General features: G+C 46.1%; 1 long non-coding RNA gene across 1 annotated transcript in view; it reads right to left on the bottom strand.

Moving 5' to 3' along the window:
- LOC146203291 (uncharacterized) overlaps nucleotides 1–22,002 on the bottom strand; it is a 431,396-nt gene that overhangs the window by 72,131 nt on the left and 337,263 nt on the right. The window lies entirely within an intron of this gene.

Genomic DNA, 22,002 nt, shown 5'->3' with positions numbered 1-22,002 from the left:
TTAGCCTGGTACCAAACAACACCCACCCCTAACGGCAATATGAAACTCAGGAAATAGTGAACAGTGCCTGCTGGGGCGAGTGAACCACCTAACTTCAAATAAGTTCCGCGCAACGAGCTACGCTGCAGTCAAGCCGCGTGCACGCCTCGTTTCGAGACACGCAGTTGCGGAAGGAGCTCGGCGAAGGTTGAACGCGTTAGCTTCATTTTGTGTCTTCGCTATTAGCAATGTGTCGATGTTGCTTGTAGTATTCTTCCCATTCGTGTTGTACCTCCGAGCTAACAGATACATCCGCTCCACCTCGGATTTTTGCGTTCTTTTTTTTTGCGCTCTGCACGCTTTATGCGGCACTGCTTGGTGTTTGAACGTAGCGCTGTAGTGTGCCCCAACAACGGGACACACTCTGCTGCGTGTACAGGTGTGCATTTGTGGAGCAGTACATACTTTTAAGTAGCCGCCATGCCTGTTTTCTATACGTGCGTGTGCGCGGGTACCAAGGTGTTAACTTTCCTACAATGCACATTGTGCTGGACATTACTCTTTCATTTATTCGTTTCTAAAATTGTAATTTTCAAACTGTTTCCGCGAGCATCGGCACCTTTGCGCTGTGCGCGTCTTCATGGGAAAAGTGCACTAGGCGGAGAAGGAGGAGAAAGAAAAATAAAGTGCAGGTAGGTTTACCGGCAAAAGAAACCGGTTTGCTACCCTGCGGGAGGGGAACAAAGATGAAGGAACAGCTGGAGGACGAAACGAAGAAAGATAGGGGTGGGGGGGGGGGGGGGGGCAGTAGAAAGCCGCAGCCTTTTGTGCAGCCCCGACACTTTCGGGAAAATGAGGTGTGCCTGCCTTCACCGCACATGATCGCCGCAGACACTGTCCGAGAATTTCTTAAACACGCAGATCAACTGACCAAGGACAAGCGAGTAGACGGGAACAGCGCTGACTATCAACTGCTTGATTTATTGAAGCAACACTTATATGTAAAAAATGTTCAGGCAACCAAGTGCGCATGTTCGCAGATAAATATAACAATCCACATCAACTAGTTTCGTCAAGATACGAGATTTTTCGGGGATGAATGATAACCGACGGGGTGCTTACGCACGTGTCAGAATTCTTATGAATGAGGTACGCCTCTTTTAATTCTCTTGTTAATTTTTATCTGTGCTTGTACAACACTGTTGTTTCTTTGAATATAGAGGTACAAGGAGGGTACAAAGGGGGCTTGTGGCTACACTCTTTGTAGTGTAGTGCTAGGTTCGATGACGGGGCTTTGCCCAGGGAGTTTTCATGTTCTCGTAGCCTTATGAAATGCTAGACCAACCAGCTCAACTCTTCGTGTTATTGCTGTTCGAGAGTCATTATCTTCGTCAGGAGGGCTTGGGTAAAGATTCTCTAGTGCAGGGCGTATACTTCGTCTTTCGGCACTGTATTTTGGACATTCGCAATGAATAAGTGAAGTAGTTTTTTCACTGCCGCAGATGTCGAAATCAGGGTTGTCAGCCATGCCGATAACAAAGGAGTAGTGGTTCGTGAACGCAACACCAAGCCACAGACGACAGAGAAATTGTGGTAGGTCGGGTGGAAGCCGTAGCTTCAGGTCAGGGTCAGGGTACAGGGATTGTAGAAATTTCATTATAGCAGGGGAAAAACGACGTATGTTACGATTTGAAAGTGCCTGGCGCTGACATCGTCTAAGAATGCCAGGCGCACTGCTAAAAGAATAGGCAGGAGCCGTGAACACGCACTCCTGAGGAGTCTTGAAGTTTTTAAGTGCTACAAGCTGTACGAAATATGTGAAAAGAACTGAGGCCTATACTGTGATTCCTCACAAGTGGAGGCGCATACATTCTGTGTGTAATAATGAGGTGCAGCCTTTATTCCTATCACTGCGAGGACATTTATACCTTCGTTTGCTCGCTTTGTGTGACATGAACAAGATGTGGGACAGCCAAGATTATAAGTTTATAAGTGGAGTTGTGAAACGCTTTTTCTTCAGTGCAAGCGAGATGCGGCGCGAAAGTACAGCCGCCCGCAGGCTTAACACGAATGGTTGACAGCCTGCCTTGGAATGACGCCAGCGCCAGTGGGCATTCCGGACTACTTGCTTCCAAATCCTGGTTTCCGCTCCGAAAGGAAACAGCGCCATCATTTTGTGACTTGATTTCCAGCGGCTCCTTTCGGACTCTCCACGAGAGCCGGGCTCCCCTTTTGTTATCGTACCTGTTCATCGTTATTTGCCAGCAGACAATGCAAGCCATCGGTCATCCTGACGCAATTGTCATAATTATCTCCTGACATCCGTGTAATATAGACAGCAGGCGCCTTTCGCGAACGGAGGGCGACATATCTGAATGCGAAGCGTCTGACAGAACTCGGCTCGGCGAGGGTTGCTTTCCGCTGCTGCCCGCACCGAAGTTCGCAAAAGGTGGAAATAGCCCAGCTCTCCGCGCTTGGGCGGCATATAGAAAGGCGGACGGATGCGTTTGCAAAAACATTGACAACAAGCGTTAGCTGCTCTAGCTCAGGAGCTGTCAGGCTTGCGCACTGGCGAAATCGCTACAAAATGCAAGCAAGAATTTGTGGACAGCACTAACAAACATTCGGCGCCCGTGGTTTTCTGAACCCGTCTGTATGTTGTGAATTTGAAGAAAAAGAAGCGAAAATGTAATATTGAAAAGTTTACTGTTGCTTACAGACAAGCTATATACGGAGCTCATGTCAAAGTTTAACGCACTGTATATTTGCAGGAACATGAAAAATAGTCTGAATACGCGCGGAGTTCAACTCCACATGACCGCTAGCACGGCGCTTCACTTTCCCGGGACCGCTCTTCTTTTGCTTGCCGGGCAGAAAAATTCCTGGCAGACCCAAACAGCCCGCGAAAAGCGAACGCCTTGCCGGCAGCTTTCTGACTGGTGGGCGGAGCTTTTGGGCTACTAGAGAAAAATGGAATACTGCACTCGAGTCAGCAAGTAGTCCGGGACTTGAATTCGAATGTGCCCAATGCGCTCATAAAGGGGGCGTTTTTATGCGATAAGAAAACTGAAAGCGCTGCCTGGGCACGCGAACCCGCAACCGCGAGCAAAACGCGAAAAAAACGCTTAACGCGCGCACGTGGCGAACGGGCACAAGCAAAATTAGTAGAGCGAATACTGGCTTATTACATTAATCACTGAAAGTTGATTGGCGTTAGCGGCCAAGAGATCTGGGCCGGCTTGCACGATAAAGTCCGAGCTAAGTCCAGACTTAAATGGTGTCTTTAGAAAGACCAAGCTTATTTAAGACGGCTCGTGTTCCTAACGTCGAACGCTTCGGGTTCATTTTCACTAGAGTGGCTTCCCAGAACGGCTTCAGCAACCACTTGGGGCATTTTTCCTCGTAACACAACCTTATGCCGCAAAAAGCAATGGCACGGATTTTACACAACGCAAAATTGATGGAATGTGTACATCTTAAAGCAGGGACAGTGCCAGCGCATGCCTGTATTTCCCTAATTTCTCTACTTAGACACCTGGCGTCCTTGTGTCTTAACCAAGACAGCACTAGAGTCGTAATCAAACAAGCGACTTATTCAAGTCAGGACTGAAGCCCAGTCTTTACTCCAGTCTTAAGCCGACATGCTAGTGGCCTATTCTTTAGACTCCAGTTAAGTCTGGACTTAGCTAAGACAGTCTTAAGATTGTTTTGTGCAAGCGGGCCCTGGAGTGGTAGCCCAGTTGTGGTGTTTCGCAGACCTGACTGGGTATCTCCCTGTGAATATTAAGGCGAAAGCCTTTAATGGCTCATACTGTCGTCGACAAAAGCTGCCCGCGCTAGCGGCGCACCTGAGAAATGACGTCACCAGCCGCCAAATTCGAGGTGACGAACCAGAAGTATCATCTTGTCTAGCGTTCCTGCCATCTGCATGCAATCCCACACTTGAACGCGCGCCAAGGAACGCCATCGCAACAGGAGCGATGGTGTACCGTCCAAACGCACGCTTGTCGGAGGAAGTGTGACGGATACTGCGCTTTTCCTTTCCTGTAAGCCAATTATAATTATATGTAGCACTGAAACGAACGCCGATAAGAGGCAAACGACGAGAGACAAATGATAGGAGAGGAAGGGCGCCGCTTTCGTCATTCTCCTCTTAAGATACATCTAAGAGTCCCTCTAATTTTTTTCAGCCTTTTTTTATATTTTTGGTCGTCGATTCGATCGCGTTACCGACACATTTCATTGGCTCAATGCTTAAACACCTTCGTCACTGCAACGCCAAACTTTCACTAGCCTCTAAAGCATTCACGGCGAACCGAGGGATAACACCGGCGGACCGAGAGCTAACCCGGTGAAGAAGTCGGCAACGGGTGTTCTTTCGCGACGACTACAGATCGCTTCAGCAGTTGTGCAACTTCATTGCCAAATACGGGCCCGCGCGGCTTTTCACTCGTGATTCCACTGCCATGAATAGCGATCTTTTCTCCACCTTCTATAGAACAAATGCGCTAGCTGCTCCTCGGGGATGTTTCGTAGTTTGCGTGCTATCACCATGGCGACCGCATGTTTCCCAGGCGAGATGTTGAGCGCCATTCTTGCTGCCCGCGTACAACTCACCATTGCGATCTCCAGACTTGTCATAATATATGCACCAACTGAGGGGCAACGGCCTCTCCCATATCCTTCCAATTAATTCGCTCGTGTGCCAGTTGCATTCATTTGACCCCTCAGACTTTCTATCCTCATCCGCCCGCCTAATTTTCTGCTGCGCCCTGCTACGCTTGCCTTCCCTTGGAATCCATTCTGTCATCGTTAAGTACCATCGGCTATTTTTCCTTCGCATTACATGATCTGCTCATTCCATGTCTTCTTCACGATTTCTACTAGAATGTCATCAACTCGAGTTCGTTCCCTGACCCTTTCGGCACGCTTCCATCTCTCTCTTAACGTTACGCCTACCATTTTCCGTTCCGAAGCCCTCTTTGTCGTCCTGAACTTAAGTAGAACCTTTTTCGTTAGCCTGCATGTTTTTGCCCATAGGTGAGTACAGGCAAGCGACAGGTGACTCCACATGCACCAAACTGTTTCTCGGGTGTATATATATAACTGGTAATACAAAATCATGAGAGCCGTACAGCTTTTCGCTGTAAAAGCATGTAGTCAAGTCGAACGGCGCACCAGCTATCGTCAGCATAGCGAGATCGCCAGCCGCCGCAAAGACACAGACAGCAGGTGTCGCAGCCCGCTGGTGAAGCTTGGTGGCGCCGGCATCAATGTAACTCACGTTCTCGATTATTCGCGCTGTGGAGACTGGGGAGCGACATCTCCTCGCCGTCTGCTAGCTAAACACTACTAGTTCACTATCGTCATCTCCTCAGAGCAGTTAGTACGTTAAGGAGGTTTATCAACTGGATGTAAGACACTGGCACGAGGTCGTGCATGGGCGGCACGAAAAAACATCATGTGACTACCGCGACAACTAACCGGCTGATGCAAATTGCTGCCATCGGCATGTAGACCATGTGATGTTCTACCCTCTCGCTCAGCTCGGCGAAACTGCCCCAGAGTAACATGACAACCTAACTCTTAGAAGCAGACTTCCACTTGCGTTTCTGTCTGCAGGATATCTCATTTAACTTAACGAGAGCCTCGGTTCTGGCAGCCTTGGACCATAAGAATGATCTCGCACATCTCGCGCCCTTCCTGCTCGATGATGTTTTACCTGGCACTCGCGGTAGACCAGGGGGGGTCGTTTTGATGTCAGAACACCCCTCGAAATTTTCTGAACGTTGCAGGTCCCTTCCTTCCAGCCTCCTTTTGGCCTTTTCCCCCACACATTTTTTTCGACCGGCGGCGTGTAACCTTCCAACATCTACGAAAAATATTTCTGGCTATATGTCACTGTTCTGCATTATGAAAGATGGCATCGCCGGCGAATACACTCAAAGTTCGGTTCCGTGCAATGCACCGGTGCGGATAAAAGTAGATGGAACAGGATATTTTTTTCTAAACATTTTCACGCGTTGCATAACTGAAACTGGCAGTCGAGGTACATGCGGACCGGCACGTAGTAGACGTCAGTGGCGGTTAACTTGAACAAGTATTGTTTTCTTACACCCAGTGCAGGAGTCGTGATTTTAACTTGAAGGAAAAAGTATGCTGCGTTTATTTATGTCCGCACCTGTACACACATACCTAAGAAATTACAAGATCAAGCGACGGCCGCTGTAGCTCAGCTGGTAGAGCACCGGGCACAAAAATTAGGAGGTCGTGATTTCGAATAAGCTCCATAAAACCCCGGCCCTCAGTCACCAGCGGCTGCGGAACAACTGACCACGGCGGCGGTCAGACCTGTGACGCAGCAGGGGGTGCTAAGAAAGCCTGGCTCCGCTGGACAGGCCGCCATTGGAAACTGACCCTGGCTACGTTTAACGCTAGAACCCTAGCTAGTGAAGCTAGTTTAGCAGTGCTGTTAGAGGAACTAGAGGGCATGAAATGGGATGTCATAGGGCTTAGTGAGGTTAGGAGGCCGAATGGGGCATATACTGTACTGAAGGATGGGCATGTACTGTGTTATCGAGGTTTACCAGAGAGGCGACAACTAGGAGTAGGTTTCCTTGTCAATAAGTATATAGCGGGTAATATAGATGAATTCAATAGTATTAATGAGAGGGTTGCAGGCATCGTAATTAGGCTTAATAAGCGGTATAAACTGAAGGTTGTACAGGCCTATGCACCTACATGTAGTTATGATGACCAGGCAGTTGAAAGCTTCTATGAAGATAGAGAATCGGCAATGCGAAAAGTAAAGACGCAGTATACTGTACTAATGGGCGACTTCAATGCCAAGGTAGGGAAAAAACAGGCAGGAGACAAGGCAGTAGGTGACTATGGCATTGGTTCTAGGAATAGCAGTGGGGAGTTACTAGTTGAGTTCGCAGAGCGCAAAAACTTACGAATCATGAATACCTTCTTCAGCAAATGGAAGAACCGGAAATGGACATGGAAAAGTCCTAACAGAGAGACTAAAAATGAAATCGACTTCATAATGTGTTCAACCCCCGCCATTATGCAAGATGTAGAGGTAATCGGGAAAGTGCGATGCAGTGACCACAGGATGGTGACGTCCCGAATTAACCTAAATCTGAAAAAGGAACGCAACAGATTAGTAAGAAAGAAACCCATCAACGAATTAGCGGTGAGGGGGAGGGCAGAAGAGTTCAGGATCTCGCTACAGAATAGGTTTTCAGCTCTAACTAAGGATGGCGACATTACCCTAGAGGCAAGGAACAATAATTTCAGAGATATCATTACTGAGTGCGCGGTAGAAGTAGGTGGTAGGATAGTTAGAGAGGATACCAGCAAGCTGTCTAAGGAGACGAAAGATTTGATTAAGAAACACCATAGTATGAAAGCTTGCAATCCAACAGACCAGATCGAATTGGCCGAGATATCAAAGCTAATCAATAAGCGCAAGGTGGCCGATATAAGGATGTATAACATGGAGAAAATTGAGCATGCTGTAAAGAACGGGGGAAGCCTTAAAGCGGTGGAGAAGAAATTGGGCATAGGCAAAAACCAGATGTATGCGATAAGGGACAAGGCGGGAAACGTCATCACTAATATGGAAAAGATAGTCAAAGTAGCCGAGGAGTGCTATACAGATCTCTACAGTAGCCAAAGTAGTCAGGACCGTAATGAGATTGGGGGTAGGGAAAAACAGCCAGACGTTCCACCAGTGACGAAGGACGAGGTCAAGAAAGCACTAGAAACTATGAAAAGGGGGAAATCAGCTGGAGAGGATCAGATAACTACAGATTTGCTGAAGGACGGGGTGGATATCGTGCTAGAAAAACTGGCGACCCTGTATACGCAGTGCCTGGTGTCATCGACGGTACCGGAACCATGGAAGAATGCAAACATTATCCTCATTCACAAGAAAGGGGACCCTAAGTACCTTAAAAATTACAGACCAATCAGCTTACTGTCTGTTACGTATAAGGTATTTACTAAGGTAATCGCTAATAGAATCAGGACAACCTTAGACTGCAATCAAGCAAAGGATCAAGCAGGGTTTCGGAAACGGTACTCTACTATCGATCATATCCATACCATCAATCAGGTGATAGAAAAATGTTCGGAATATAACCAGCCCTTATACATAGCATTCATTGATTACGAAAAAGCATTTGACTCAGTTGAAACCTCGGTTGTGATGCAGGCATTGCGAAATCAGGGGGTAGACGAGCCGTACGTGAAAGTGCTGGAAGATATATATAGTGGCTGCACAGCAACCATAGTTCTGCATAAAGAAAGTAACAAAATTCCCATAAAGAAAGGTGTTAGGCAAGGAGACACAATCTCCCCAGTACTATTCACAGCTTGTTTAGAGGAAGTATTCAGAGACTTGGAATGGGAGCAGTTAGGGATAAGGGTAGATGGAGAATACCTCAGTAAACTGCGATTTGCTGATGACATTGCCTTGCTAAGCAACTCGGGGGATGGACTGCAAATAATGATTGATGACCTAGACAGGAAAAGTAGAAAGGTAGGCTTGAAAATCAATATGCAGAAGACTAAGGTAATGTTCAACAGCCTCGGGAAGGAACAGCAGTTTACATTAGGTAGCGAAATGCTGGAAGTAGTAGGCGAATATGTCTACTTAGGACAGATAGTAACCGCAGATCCGGACCATGAAAAGGAAATAACAAGAAGAATAAGATTGGGATGGAGCGCATTTGGCAAGCACTCGCAGATTATGACTAGCAGCTTACCGGTATCGCTCAAGAGGAAAGTATACAACAGTTGCATCTTGCCTGTATTCACCTATGGGGCTGAAACGTGGAGGCTAACCAAGAGAGTTCTACTTAAGTTGAGGACAACCCAGGGGGCTATGGAACGAAAAATGGTAGGGGTAACATTAAGAGATAGAAAGCGTGCAGAGTGGGTCAGAGAAATAACTCAAGTTACCGACATTCTAGTGGAAATTAAGAAGAAGAAATGGACATGGGCAGGACATGTAGTGCGAAGAGAGGATAACCGATGGTCGCTGAGGGTAACAAACTGGATTCCAAGGGAAGGAAAGCGTAGCAGGGGGCGGCAGAATGTTAGGTGGGCGGATGAGATTAAGAAGTTCGCAGGGGTCAAGTGGATGCAGCTAGCACAGAACCGGGTTAAGTGGAGAAATATGGGAGAGGCCTTCGCCCTGCAGTGGGTATAATCAGGCTGCTGCTGCTGCTGATGATGATGATTTCGAATCACTCCCGATGCAAATGGTAGCTTTTTCTTCTATTTTCGAATTTATTATTTTCCATTAGAAATTTATTACACTATTGATTTCCTGTCAGCGCCATATTGTAAAGAAAAAAAACAAACAAGAGCCATTCCCGTAGGTTTCCGTATGTTTCGTTCGTTTAGCTTACTGTAGCCTTCTCTGACGTGCGTGTCATTTACCTATCGCTAAATTTAGTTAACGATAGAAAATCCTTTTAGGAGCACAGCTCCAAGTACTGCCATTTCACCATTAATCATTGGTTCATACTTTCCGTTTTAAGAAAAGACCCATGTAGACTTGAAGTGAGTTTGGCCCCACTGGACTGCGACTTTAAACCACAGAAAAAAATTTAGTGATACATTCGTTGAATATAATATTCGCCAAAAACAAAATCGAGAATTTTGTTCTGAAAGAAACACCAGAAAAAAGTCGGCCAAATATTTAAAATAAATAAAAATTGAGAAGCCTACCAATAGGCAGACCACAGCTGATTTCGGCGGCGGTGATTTCCCTAGTCTTTGGCTTGGATGCTTTCCTCTGCCTTAATGTCAGAAAAATGAAATGAAATTCAATGCTTAAAAGAGTTCCGCGCGTCCTTTTTTTGCGAAAACGTGGACTCGCTTATTTATTTATTTTTTCTGTTGCAACGAATATCTTGCACTCTATCTACTCCCTATGTCTCTTCGCGTCATTGTAAGCATTTGTAAATACATTCACACAACATCGGCCTGAAACAAGTACGCCTGAGGCAAGTGAAGCGACGTCCATGCTGGACATTATCAGCGGGTAGGAGACGGCGAAGCAGCCACTCGCACCCAGTTAAATGAGCTTAAACTAGCTAGAATTGCCCTCGAGGAATTGCCCGCACTAAACACCAGTGTAGTCGCGCTGGTGACAGAGCAACAAACGACCCCTGGCACCAAACGAACAAGTTAGGTCAGCCTAAGCCGAAGCCATAGAACTTGCAAGCCTGTAATATGTCCGCTCCTATGAGCAGAGAATATCGAAGAAACGGCAAATGTTATATTAGACAGTACGTGACGGGTACAATGGAAGACCAGTATGAACATGAACAGCAGAGTTAACAGCATGCAAGAAAAGTGGAGCCCGATTCACGCATCGAATTGCAGCTGCATTCTTGGCCATCGCCGGGAAACGTAACAGCACGTTTATTTTCAACTTTCTTAATCAATTGTTTTAGATTGCGAATTTTCCTTTTTAACCACTGAAGCCTTCGAGCAGAGTTTCAATTTATGCTATATGCCGAAAAAAAAAAAAAAAAAAAAAAAAAAAACTCGCAGCAATGTATTTAGTAACGATATGTTTTATTAGGAAAGAAGGTGTATGGACTGTGAACAATAAAAATAAAGCAGCCCTTGAAGTCCGAAATGACAACAACAAGAGCGCAAGCATTGAAAACTTCGTTCTTGGCGCCCCTTGCGCAGTGGACACTGACATTGTGCATCGAAGCCGGCGAAACCGCTGTCATCAGTAGCCAGTCTGACCCCACCGCAGCCTCACGTGCTCCCCTCTGTAGCTGCAAAAAAAAAAAAAAAGCATAGCGCTTGGAATAAACCTTAGAAGTCCAGATTTATTATGGCGCTCTAAGCACCTCTTTGGAGTGGTTCACATTTCTGAAAGTGCTTACATACTGTTATAATATTTTAACTTCGTTTGACTAGTACGATAAACTTAGTGCAAATTAAGGCACATTTGAATAGTCTAAGCGTCCGAAAGCCCTCCTCCTCTATTTCTGTACTTGCGGCATCTTTTTTTTTTTTTTTTTTTTTTTTTTTTTTTTTTTTTTTTTTTACTCATTCCTGATGTTACATTTGGTTTGGTTTATTAGGTCTAACTTTTCAAAGCGACTGAGGCTATGATGGATGTCATATTGAAGAGCTCCGGATATTTCAATCACCTGAGGTTCGTTGCCGTGCACTGACATCGCACAGCACACGATAGCTCTGCTTTTTGCCTCCATAGAAAAGCGGCGACCGCGGCCAGGGTCGATCTTGCGTCCTCAGCTTCAGAAGTCGAGCGCCATAACCACTGAGCCACTGTAGCGAGGTTTTCTCGAGGTTACGTCAGGCCAATTCGAAAAGTAGGAATTGATTTCTTTTTCCTATCTTAATAGCATGATATGGGGTGCTTCAAACAACATAACGGCACGAAACATTAAAGGGACACACTGAGGCAAGTTGACTTATTATTTCCAGTAAAAATAGATTCTCTGGCTTTTTTTGGCTAGGCTGACGTCTGTTCGGTAGAAAAAAAAAGGTAATTATTGCCGAGGAAATTGCACTTAAAATATTCATACCGGTTGATTCGTACTCTTGACGTCATTGCTGAAACGGACGTGCTGCAATCTTTTGAAGTGAATGGCAGTGTGGCTAGCCTCAGGGATCCGCGTTAAAAAAAAAATGGTGTTGACCGCGAGGTTTTCTCGCGCAACTGATGGCATCGCAGACATTGTTTTAGTTTGTTGGTGTCCTCTAGCTTATTCAAACTTCGTTTTCAGCGAGAGTGGCATCTTTCTGATTACGACGCAGTAGCCTATTGACAGAGGCAAACCTATTCGTCATCAGTTTACCTTTAACGGAAGACAATCACGAGGCTTACCTAAAGCCGTTGTTTTCTAACTGGTAGTAGAAATATGCAAGGTGTAGCAACTGGAACACGACACCAAGTAAAACAACGAAGAAACTAAAAATTATGACGTCACCGTGATTCAGATAAATAAGTAACTTCACTTACTGTCAGTGATTGCAAGGAAGTCCATCACACGTTACGTATGATGGACCAACAACGGTATGCACAAATGACAACAACTCACTCATGACGCTGCAGTCAGACGTCGCCGACGCCTCTCAAGCCACGGAACAATGAAGTACTAGGAGATACGCGACCTCTTGCGGGTTTCACTGCTCTATTATAACAGAGATAGCAGCGGTATAATGGCCCGGTCTGTCCAAGAAAAAGCACGTTTGAAATAACTGCGGCCACCCGCATTGGAGGAATACGTAAGCCCGTCCCGCGTTGCTAGGCTGCTTCATGACACGGCAACAGTTACTATGGCAACCGAGTCTTTTGTACGTCGTATACTCGTTGCGTATTTTCGGACGCCTTTTTTCGTTATATATGTTTTAATTATACTTCATTTGAATCATTAACACCTTTACATCACTTTCACTCGTTTATTCGGCTTTTTCATGTTCAAGCACGTGCATTTCCGGTTTTATGACGTCACACACTGACGCCACATCCAACGTCGACATAACTATGTGACTATTCCGACGTCCTCGTAGGTCACGTGGCCGGAAGTGATGTACCACGTGATCACTTTGGACGTCGGCATTACCTTGTTTGGCTATTTCGACGTTTAATTGACTTCGTTGACTCTAAGGAATTAACTAATGGCGCCACATTCACCAAATTTGTTTTCCTGGTGATAATTATTTCCTCCTCTATCGACTACAACCATTCGCTTTTTCCTATCTTCCCTCAATTCGACGCAATGCTGCTCATAAAGTTCTGGTGACAAACTCCTCAAACATAGCCACTTAATGTTTACGCATTAAAAAAGAGCAAGCTGAAGTATACCGCCCGTTATATCCAACGTTATATCAAACGTTATATCAAACCATGACTTTCAGTGAAAAGGGCCCTTACCCTGTCCAGAGCAGGTTCCACCCTATACGCCATGCGTATATTTTTTATATCGTGCAGCTAGGTGTTGATACGCACGCTGACTTCTTTACGGCATGGTTATCGCAAATGTAACATTAGGCTATAACACATGGAAGAGGAACTCTTTTTTTTTTTTTTGTGCAGTACTATCTCTAGGCAAGATTAAAGGATCTAGCGACGTGTACGCGAGTGAATAGGGTGCGGCAGCAACGACTTGTTTTCCAGAATACTGACTTGATTCTTCGTAGCGCTTGTCTACAAAAGCGTTCGACGAAGGGAACGAAGTAATGAGACCGCGGTCACCGGTAAATGCTGCGCCTTATTACAATATATGTGTTTCGGGAGACGCTGAAAAAACAAACAAAAAAGCATGCGAGTAACCAGAGCATACTGAAAACTTATGTTGGAAAACGCCTCTCCGCTCAAATAAAACTTGGCATCAGGTGGCTTCAATACACTTACGGTCGCATGTCTGGCGTAACCTGCTTTATTCTTGGACGTCTGCATTCCACGACCTTTCCTATATATATCTAGTTGTGATCCTTCTATTGTATCCACAGTGCGTTTGATTTTTTTCAGTTCAGTTTGTTATGTTCGTTGTTGACATTAATTTTTCTCTTGTACTCTCGGCAGAAGAACGTTGTTGGGCCATGGAAACAAAAGGAAATGTGCACAGCACAGTGATAGAGCTTAGTATCAGGGGTGGTAGTTCGACAGCGTATAGAACGCCTTTCATTTCGACACTGCACGCCAAGGTCACAATAAAGCTTTGTGCTGTTGCAGCTGAAGAGGTTCATGGACTTTTGCGATTGGTGACTTGTTTAGCTGTTCGTTTGACAGCAATGCTTAGAATGTAACTGTTGTTCGGATGTGAGTAGGGCTTAGCCACCGGAAGGGTCCACATATACTCCCAATACAGTCCTGCTCACCGTCAGGCTGTGTTAGCTATATTTCACTGGAAAGAACTACGTCAAATTTTTGCCCAATACATCAACAGCGAGCACGTTTTGGGGACATAAGAAACATTAAACTGCACTTTTTTTATACCGTGGGTTCTTGCGAATTAGTGCTGCAAGAAGGTGTATCCGACATTCATCCATTTCTCTGCAGGTAGGAAACGTCGCTTGATATCTCTATCCGCATGGAATTGACGGGCTCCTTTATCGTCGTCGTCACTGTTTCAGTAACAGCACTGCACTGCAATTGCACTTAGCTCGTTGGCCTGACAAATGACATTTTCTTTCCAATGATTCACTGAAGGAACAATGTCCATAATGAAATCTGCTCGGTACACGAAAGGGTGTTTGCCACACATGTCTGTCGGAAGTCTTAATTCGTCACTTATCGGCGTAACATCGGTGTCAGTCATCTGACTTAAAGCCTAGCTAACATAAAATCAGACTAAATTCCATTTGTCTGATGTAGTGTTGTGCCCAACGCGGCCTTGAATGCTAGCATACCACAGCGTATGATTCATAAATAGCAGAATCTTGTTCCAGCATACGTGACGGGAAATCACATCTATGCCCCTATGCCATAAGTCAACAGTTATTTTGTTCGCGACGTCTGTTCCACTACTCAGTTGCTTGTATTGCAACTAGCCGGGAAGCATAGGCGACAGCTGCCTTACTGCCGGCGCGCATTCATGTGGTTTACTCAGATTCCTAATGTACAGTGCTAAAAGTTTGGCTCGAGCGCAGGTGGAAACGGTAATAGAGAGGGAGAGAAAAAGAAAGCGACTAGTGGTCTGCTTTGCACTTCATTTTTCACAAAGGGGAGATATTATTGTTCTCATACTTGGGTTTTAGAAAATATGGTAATTGGTCTTATTATAATTCACAGAGTGTGCTGTGCGATGTCAGCGCACGTTAAAGATCCCAGGTGGTCGAAATTACTCCGTATCCCTCCACTACGGCTCCCTTTTCTCTCTTTCCACTTTCACTCCCACCTTCATACGGCGCGGTTCAGGTGTCCACAGAGCAAGTGTAACAGATACGCGGCGCCTTTCCCTTCCTGTGAACCAATTATTATTATTATTAAAATTCAGAGCGAAATTGCAGAAACAATTGAACAAAAATGATTTGAAAACCACCGAAAATAGAAATAAAAAAATGGCAGCCTTCTTCGCTGCTTCATACTCATGCAGTCCTTATACGTTCAAGCGCAGGGGTCTCAGACCCCTCTTTAAAAAGCAGCGGAGGGGGGGGGGGGCTTTGACCCCCAAGATCCCCCTGACTTTAAGCCCTGTTTTCCTGCGCATGATGAACCCCAAGATATTGTTCTCTGCTATTGCGTACAAGAAAGTAAAATTCAGACGAAGGCAGTTTAGCTCTGGCTAGCACTTGTGAGCAGTGGGAAAAGAAATGAGCAGCGTTCATGAAAAGCGACGCTTGAAAAAGGAGAGTAGCCCTACCTCTCGCTGAAGTCTGCATACGCGTCAGCTTCTTGGCATCGCTCGCAGACATACATCACCTCCGCTTTGAAGCAATTCAGCGCCGCTGTGTTCGCCTAATCATACGGTGCTATGCTGGCGCAACCAGCGACACGCCTTGGCATATACGCGTACTTCTGTGGAAGCGGATACACTCTATAACACCCTATTTTTGACGCTCCGGCCACGTCACACATTCTGACGTGTTCTTCGCGTTTCTTTTTTTCTTTCTAGCTGGGTACTCAGAGTTTAATTGCTAAGAAAAGAGTTGTCTTCGCGAACACCTGTTTCGGAAATGTGCCACATCGGATACGTGACTACATTGACGCATCTGAACCTGGATAAGACGCGGGGGACTGTTCCTACACGTACTGCCCCTGACATGCTCTGACTGTAACTAAGGCTCCCTCGCACACGATTGTCCGTAGACGATAGAGCTTTTTCAACCCAGAGAGTAGTTTTTTTTTTTTTTTCTAAGACATATGAAATAAACTTGTTTCAGTGCCAGTTGTTTCACTATCAGAAAAGCGCGACTCAAATGATCACAGGTATAGAAAGAGGCGAAAAGCGTCCCCGTCTCCCCCGACATACGCTCGCACTCACACACACACACACATACACACTTGCAAGCTCCTGCGTTCTTATGTTTTTGTTTTTTTTTAATCAAAAAAGGCTCTAGCGGCTTGCGTGCAGTTCATTTCTGCTCTTGCCTAGAATTTTAACAAGAAGACATGGTGATTCGTAATCACAAGACGAGCAGGTACTCGCCATTGTTGCTTTCAAAGCTTGAAGCATGTTCCCCAAGCTTGTCATTATTGCCCCTAACCGAACTCTATAGCGTAGGACTTACCGATGGAGTGGTTTTTTTGTATATCACTCCCGCGTCTCACTTTGAAAGTGTTGTGCATGAAATCTAGCTCGCACGTGGAATGCTCCATATGGAATCATTAGGAGCTTAACCAGGTATGATGCCGATTACCTGCCTACAGCTGCTTGCAGCTACGACCTGTCATCTCATTGTGTTAAGATTCTAGACGAAATCAGGAATGTAGTAATATCTGAGCTTCTTGTGGCGCTTTTTATGAAGAAAGAAGTGTATTCTCTACGTAAATTGTGTTTCATTTCTTTCTATGCCGTCCAGTTAAGTCCGTCATGTGTGCAAACGTAAATATCTATGCACAACTTATCTACGGTCGTTCTATACCTGCGGTTGTGCCAGTAAATAGTGCTTCTCTGCCGGTTCTGCGAAGATACTATGGGCATTCGACACCAAATATTCTGCACAAAAAGAAACATGCACTTTTATTAGCTACCATGTATTAGCTTAAGCTGCTTTCACAGCATCTGGCTTGTACACTCGCACGGCATTGAATACTCCTATCGCTGCTATACCTCTTGATGCAATAATGAAGGATTAACTAAAAGCCTGATTTATGCGGCTGCCATACAAAATTTGTTTACGTTTGTTTCAAAGACACGACTTCTTTCCGAACATTTATTTGCTGCTTCTTTTAGAGCACCTGCTCTACTGCATTTCTTTGCGAGTTTCACATTATTCCGCGTTATTCCTGGACCTAGTACCTTATGCGTTCCACAGATGGCATCTCGCACTTGTGCGCCTCATGTCTTTTCATACCGCGCTGTGCAGTAAGTATCGTCGTCTTCATCGTCGTCCCCAGGCACGTTAGCTCTACGCTATCGCCACAGCCGATCACGCCTCGTGTAAAACAGCAACGCACTCTCGCTCTGCGCGGCAAACATCCTCGTCTTCATCAAGTTCCAACTGAAAAATCCTCTCGCGCTGTGCATTGAACACCACCGTAATTATGAATTTCCATTTGCTTCGCTCCTTCATTTAACCTGGGTAAATACGCCATACACACGCGCCATCTTGCAGAGACTGCAGCCGAGCCACACAGGCTCCCGATACCATCGAATAACGAGAAGCCAGACTAGCCCGCTGCCGAGATGCGTACCAAGCGCGGAAGCATGGCCAAGATCGAAGCTGCAGCAGCGACTGCAACAACAGCCGATGGCTAACGCTTGTGAAACTTGGTTGGCTGAACCTCTGCAATTTTTTTTGGATTGCAATTTAACTGTTATTGCCATTAACTCTTATTTTTTTTAACAGCGTTCACAGCCTCTACAGCAAATAAAATAGCATCTAAAATTTCCGGGGTTCCTTGCAAAGTACCTCACGCGTAGTCTTCGGAAATGCTTGAGGGCACACTGATCGCAATAAACGCTGCCCTTCGTAACAGTGGGCCGCGAACACGACATTACGAGACGATATGGAAATATGCGTTTTTTAAAGACGGTCACAAATCAGCTGGTAACACTTTCTTGTTTGTGTTGCCTTTTGTAGCTGCCAGTTGTAACTGTTGACAACGAAGTCGCACACTCCAGCGTTGATCAAAAACAGTGTTCCTTTGTAATTGCTCATTCATACCGTGCGAACTACTATGGGGAATTATTATTATCTTGCCAAAATATATATTAAGTAATGAAAATAATAACATTTCACTTAAAGTCCACGTAAGAAACCAACTACTAACCTCCACCTCTGAAAACGTTTAGCTGGTTGTTCTGCTTCAGAAATCATATAAATTATGGCTAATAAAAAGAAAAGCCTTCCTTCTATAAATAGATTTGTCATAAAAGTATCACTTATTTGCGGTTGATAAGTGCGCTAAGTGGCATTTTTGTGTAGTAAATTTGTGTTTTCATTTTCCGCTGTCTTCAGGCATTGTATATTGCAAAGGCGCGCCGCCAACACAGGCTGTTATTTCAAATAAATGGCTTCTCCCACAACTTGAGTCGCTTTGAACTTTCATGGGCACCTCTCTTCTTGCGAAGCTGATGCAACCTTTCGCCTCGGAGAGCGTGTGTATGGTGCCTTTCAAGGTAGATATAATGAGTATTTTCTCCTGTGTGCCCTCTCTGCCCATGTACTGTGTGCCCCTAAGAGAGACGACGGAAACAATCGTATATTTATTATGCTAATTTTAAAACATGGCCCTAGAATCAGGCGACTGAAAGTGAAGTAAAGAAACTATAGATACCCAAAAAAGATGTTTTATGAACATTTATGATAAACTATATATATTTATGATAAACTAAAGCTCAGCTACTTTGGTCATCTGACGAGAATAGAGGAGTCGCTGGAGAAAGATTTGATGTTGGGAAAAGTTGAGGGTCGCCGGAGAAGGGGTAGGCAGCGAACGCGATGGTTAGATGGCATCCTCGAGGCACTGCAGATGAAGTTATGTGATGTTAGGAAGATAGTGAGAGACCGGAAAGCGTGGCGTGACATGGTCCATAGGGTCACGAAGAGTCGGACACGACTGAACTGAATTGATGATAAACTATAGGCAGCAAGAACGGGCAGTTAAATAGGCAGTTTAGAAGAAAGATTATCGAATAATAAATAAGCGGGAGTAGTTTTCAATGCATTCTTTTTCACATTATGTACATAAACAATGCGAAATTCGCCTATGAATGCAAATGTTCACATATATACCGAATGTTGGATCGAATGCACTGAATTAAATAACTGGAGTGCACTGTAGCAATGACAATGAAGAATGCGCAGAAAGCTGTGCCACATGTTAGCCTTGGGTCATCACTCCATTCAGCCTTGTTTTCCGAGTACGTGTGCCCTACAAGAAAACACTATTTTTTTTTCCTCACAGCAAATAGTTGTGCTCGGGCTGCAATTTCAGCCCGACGTCTGGTCCAAAGCGTTTCTTACGCAGCCACAGTAGATAGCTTCTTGCGAAGGAAATTCACTTCAGTCACGTTTCGTGGTTTTATTGCCGTCTACGATGTCTCCAGCAGGAATAGAGGCACAGCAGTTGGAGCCGACCTGACGATGACTGTCTTTATGTGATGCCTTCGAGCTGCTTCGTTTTGTTTAGTTCGTACCAGAGCCAAGTCGCGACTCGCCGGCCATATTTCCAACCTACGGAAAGAACCCTACCGGCTCTGTGGCCTGTTGCCAGGGGTTCGAATGATGCCACCGAAGAACAGCAGCTTTCGCAGCTGCCTTAAACAAACCCGCTCCAAGTTGTTGCCCTTCGACCTTGGGTACGTTTGCCTCCTGGCCCCTTCCTGTGGCTAAATCAAGCGACGAGTAGCGTATCCAGAAATAATTTGCGGGAGCGGAAAGAGAGAGAGGGGGGGGGGGGGGGGGGGTTACACTTCACTCCAAAAAATGGCCGAAAAAAAAAAAGCCTGAAGGAGAGGGGATGGACCACTCAGAAAATTTCGGGGGGTGTTCACACATCGCAACACCTCCTTCGATACACCCTTGCAAGCGACGTGCGAACCATAGGGGCAATATGGGGGCTGAGTGACCCAGAGAAGATTCGGCCTATTTATATTGGGCACCACCTTCATGTATCCACTGTCTCGTGTCAAAAACCGCAAGATGTAACCTTTTGTTCAAAAAGCTCTTCTTCGCGCAATATATAGCTTCTGCCTCCCTTGGGCACGACACGAAGCCGGTGAAGCCAACTATGTCGTCGCTCTCTCAGTCCCAAAACAACCGAAGAGGGGTGGCTGACTGTAGGTTGATGTCGAGGGGAAAGGACGTTGAAAAATGCACTCGGAACAGCCACGCAGGTTGTTGAACCGAGAGAAGACATTGCGCTACGTCCCTAACAGCTATAACGTGCAGTGTAGAGGCTCGAATTTATGGGCTCGAGGTGAATGGCAGGCGAGCAGGAGGAAGGGAGGAAATGACGCACGCGCTGCGGACTAGAGGCGGTGTGTGTGCGCTGACGTTCTCCTTCCACACATCACGCATGCGCTGCGGTTTTTGTCTTCGAAAACAACCGTGTCAACCAGGAACTGTCGCTTGAAATCGCATTAAGCCGACTCTGCGCGTGTACCGCGAGACGTCGAGGTCCTTCCATCAGACTTTCGCCCCCCCCCCCCCCCCCCCCCCCCCGCGTGCTCGCTCGTACAATTAGGCCAGCAGGTACGCAACGCAGCCTTTGATAGTGGAGCCATACGTAGCCGTACACGTACCGGCGAGGACACGTTCCACCGCCCTGTCATCGCATAGCGTAACAACCTCGCGCAGCGCCTCGCTCCAGCGGGCGGGAGGGAGATCGCGTCGTCTCTGGCGAAACAGCCACGGGCCAGCGTAGCATACGCGTCGCCACCGCCGCGCTTGGCGCACGTTGTCTACCTGGCGTCGGCGTATCCGGCCCCCGTTTCGAAAGGGAGGCTGCCCGCCAAGGCAACAGCCTTCGCCCTCGCCCGGTATACTGGTGTACGAACACGTGCCTGCCGTGGGACACGGAGGCTCGTTCGTTGCCGGAATACGAATGTGGCCCTTCTTGTTGACTGCCGCTTCTCACGCATCCTCGTGCGGGCTGTTGGCGATATACGGCTTCAGGACGTCACAGCGGCCCGACTGTGTGTGCCAACAGAGAAGTGTCGGCGACTGCGCTTTTTGTATTTATGCGACAGGTTTCTGCTAGCCGCGCATGCTTTGTTGTTTGTGCGTGATTGCCAGACCGCAGTGGACGATATCGTTGCTATTGTCCGCGGACTCTTTCAAAAATCTATTCTCGGCGAGGCGGTGAACATTGTGCAACAGCTGTTGCGCCTTCGCAACGAGCCTGTTAGCTCTGATGGGTTCAAATTATAACCGGTCGGTGAATTGCCGTGGCTGAAGGTTATTTGACAGATCAATCGCATCTTGCCAGTTCAAGGCCATTTGTGCCTTGCGCGTACGAGAATCTTGCCTTTCCCCGTAGCGCATAACAAGGCAAACGTTGCTTCTAGGCATCGCGCCCGTAACTGGACTGACTTTTTAAAATGATTTTTTTTCTGCGATTACTGTTTTAACTTTCTCCGAAGCCTAAATAGCGCATCGAACACTCTTGTAGGCTAATAATAACCTTACGAACAGCGGCCTATCACTTTGCGGTTGGCGAAGTTTCAGTAATCTATTGCTGTATACTATGGAGCGTTTACACTTGTTAGGATTTGTTCTTTGGCCTCGCCTCGGCACATGAGTGCTTAGGCTTCTCGACTGCTGATCCCGAGGTTACGGGTTCGATACAGGTCGCGGCGGTCGTAATCAGATGGAGGCAAAACGCAAGACGCTTGTGTACTGTGCGGCCTCAGTGCACTTCAAAGAAAGTCAAGGGGTCAAATTTTTTACGGTCCTGCAATACAGCTTCTCTCATAGGCGCTGCCGCTTTTGGACCTCTTAAAGAAATAAAAGCAGAAAATCTTGTTCGGATTGAAATGGCGCGTTACTCATGCGTTATATTGCAAAAACAAAAAAGGAAAGAAAAGAAAAGAAAAAGCGGGCGACACTGTTCTTATGTGAGCTGAAGCGCGCATTAATTAAACTTCTGTTTTAGTGAGTTCAATAAATCAACTTTAGAACGGCATTAATACTGCAGGTTCTAATTCTCGGCGTTTATGTTTTGTTTTTATAAAATTAGTTATTATGCATATCTTACCAGATTACTATCACGTGCAATTCATTTTTTATCACCTTAGTTATATACTGACGTACGTGGGCCCACGGGAGTGTAACTGAAATCTCCGCTTCATATATTGTTCATACCTACTCCAAGCGGTAGTCGTTTAGATATTGACCAGCTTG

Source organism: Amblyomma maculatum, chromosome 1 (genome assembly GCF_055883805.1).
Source record: "Amblyomma maculatum isolate TAMU_Amacu chromosome 1, ASM5588380v1, whole genome shotgun sequence".
NCBI lineage: Eukaryota > Metazoa > Arthropoda > Arachnida > Ixodida > Ixodidae > Amblyomma > Amblyomma maculatum.
Note: the sequence above shows the minus strand (reverse complement) of the source record. Positions and strands in the feature narration are given on the sequence as shown.